The 2,975-nt window shown below is 37.5% G+C and overlaps 1 pseudogene; it reads left to right on the forward strand.

Annotated features, from left to right (window-relative positions):
- The first annotated feature begins 2,579 nt into the window (after positions 1-2,579).
- On the forward strand, positions 2,580-2,673 carry LOC133780779 (small nucleolar RNA R71; annotated as a pseudogene).
- The last annotated feature ends 302 nt before the right edge of the window (positions 2,674-2,975 follow it).

The following is a 2,975-nucleotide window of genomic DNA, read 5'->3' on the forward strand; positions in this document are numbered from 1 at the left end:
CAGGGTGTGCATTTGGAGGCACAAATTTATGTATATGTGATCTAATTAAGTTTATGTATGTTATGGGTATGATTTTGTTGTGTATGTTATGAGTTTATGAATATTTCATGTTTATGTATGTTGTTGCATGCTTACATTGACATGGGTATGAATACACATGAGCAGAGTTTCTATAACCTATGTTTATGTTATGACATTGTTTGGTGTTCGGTAAGATGTTGGACAGGGTAGTTATCGGAACAGGTAAGTGTCCGAGGCCGTGGAGGTTTAGGGTGGGACGCCATTCACTACTATAAACTATCAACACTTGCTTACGTTGTTTGTTTGCTGTATACTTGTGTGACATGCTTACGTAATGAAAATGCATGTGTACTTTATGATAAAATGTATGCTTACATTTCTCATGCTTAGTTGCACACTTGACCAGGTTAGCACTGGTTTACGACCAGTATGACGTCGCTAATACGTTTTACGATTGTATGATGAGATGATGTGATACGATATGAATTATTATTGAAATCTATTTATGTTAAGGTATAGATTATGAATAGTATATGAATTAGGTTGTCATAGTTTGAACTAGGTTATATTTTATGTTTATGTTTTCGTTTTGGGCTTTGGGGTTGAGACCTACATAGCTCTTCTTGCTGGGTGTTAGCTCATGAGTACTCTGTGTTTCAGGTAAGGGCAAAAGCGTAGTAGATGAGGTAATGAGTTGGAGCAGGCTCGCTATGATGTGTGCATGTCATGATTGATTGACCTGGGGGTTTAAAAGGGTGCTACTTATGCATTGTTGTTATAAAAGCATTTAACCTTTGGTTTTATGTTGTTTATTAAACTTTAATTTTTACTTACGACGTGCATGTAAATTAGATTTATTTTAAATATCAAGATCTCGAGTTGCATGTTTGTAAAAAGGTGTTAATTCATGTTTCTTTAAATTAAAGTTTTGTTTTTTTAGTAAAAGAGATTCATGTAAAGATTAATTTACTTAAATATGGAGTATTTAGTAAATTAATGGATTTTAAGTCGCGTCATTACAGTACATCTATCAAAGCTTTCCCTGTGGCTAAAGATGGCCTCCCTAAGATAATAGGAACATCCTCATATTTCTCCATGTCAAGTACTATAAAATGTACGAGGAAGATAAATTTGTCCACCATTACAAGAACATCCTCAATAATACATCGAGGATGCTTGACTGATTTGTCTGCCAATTGAAGTGTGACTGTGGTGGGGCAAGCTTCTCTTAGTCCCAGTCTTCGAAATACAGAGAGCGGCATCGATTATTACTTGCACCCAAATCACATAACACTTTTTTACACTGAAAATTACCAATGGTGCAAGGTATTGTAAAGCTGCATGGATCCCTTAACTTCTGAGGAAGTTTTCGCTATAATATGGCACTACACTCTCCAATCATGGCTACTGTCTCATAATCTTCCATCCTCCTCTTCTTAGACAGTATATCCTTCATGAACTTAACATAACTAGGAATTTGCTCTAGAGCCTCTACAAACGGTATGTTGATGTGAAGTTTCTTGAATACCTCGAGAAATTTAGAAATTGCTTGTCAAGATTCAGTTTTCAAAACCTTTAAGGATATGGTAGTTTAGGTGTAGGCTCCACTGTTGTAGGCTTGTCTTTCCATTTCTTCTTAAGATCTTTAGTAACCTTCTCTTGCTCTGGACTAGCTACCTGTTGATCCTGTGTCTTCTCCACTTCCTCTTGAACTGTAGCCCCCTCATACTTAGTACCACTCCTCAATGTGACCACTTGACATTGCTCTTTAGGACTTACCTCAGTGGAACTTGGTAAATTCCCTTGAGCCCGGTTAGAAATTAACTTTGCCAGTTGACCAATTTGTGTCTCCAACTCGATATTGAAGACCATATTTCAATCATAAATTGGTTCAACATGTCAAACTGAGTTTCTAGTGGATTCACTTGAGGGTGTGGTGGTGGCTGTTGTGGCATTACTTGCCAAGGATAATAATATGGTCGAGGATGTAGCCCATATGTTTGTTGATGGGATGGGTATTGAGGCTAATTTTATGGGTATGGAAGTTGTGCTCCTTGATTATTTTTCCAAGAAATATTAGGATGATTCCTCCAAGATGGAGTATAAGACATGGAATACGAGTTTGTTTGATGGTCTTGGAAAATTCCCAATATAATGTGCCTGCTCTAAAGGCATATTGTTGATATCAACAGAGCAACTGGCAGCAGTGGGACATTGTTCATAAGGATGCAGACCTCCACACATCTCACAGAATAACTTATTTTGCAGTTGCATAGCCTGAGCAAATATATTATTTTGTTGTAGTTATTTTGTTAATGATGCCACTTGTGCAGTAAGCATAGCAATCAGATCAACCTCAAGAACTCCAGCTACCTTCTTATTTTTGCGTTCATTTGTCCATTGGTAGTTGTTCATGTCCATTTCTTCTAAAAGATTATGAGCCTCATTTGCACTTTTACTCATAAAGGCTCCTCCTGCTGCTGCATCTATAATAGTCCTTGTATTCCCCCCCCCCCCCCAAACCATTATAAAAAGTGTGCACCAGCATCCATTTCTCAATACCATGATGTGGGCAATTCTGAAGTAATTCCTTAAAAATTTCCCAAGCATCATACAGTGATTCTCCATCCAGCTGAAGGAATTATTAATTTTTCCTCTATAACGGGCAGACTTAGATGGAGGAAAATATTTGGCAAGAAACTTTTGGGCAAGGTCCTCCCATGTAGTAATCGAGTTTGCTTGCAATGAGATCAACGAGCTCTTATCTTTATCCCTTAAGGAGAATAGGAATAGTCTTAACCTGATAGAATTATTTCTCACCCCATTAATCTTGAATGTACACATAATTCCAAGAAGTTGGTGATGTGTAGGTTAGGATCCTCATTAGACAGCCCCCCCCAAATTGCACACAATTGTGAACCATCTAAATAATAGAGGCCTCTACACTAGGAAAA

The sequence above is a fragment of the Humulus lupulus genome, chromosome 5 (assembly GCF_963169125.1).
Source record: "Humulus lupulus chromosome 5, drHumLupu1.1, whole genome shotgun sequence".
Lineage (NCBI taxonomy): Eukaryota > Viridiplantae > Streptophyta > Magnoliopsida > Rosales > Cannabaceae > Humulus > Humulus lupulus.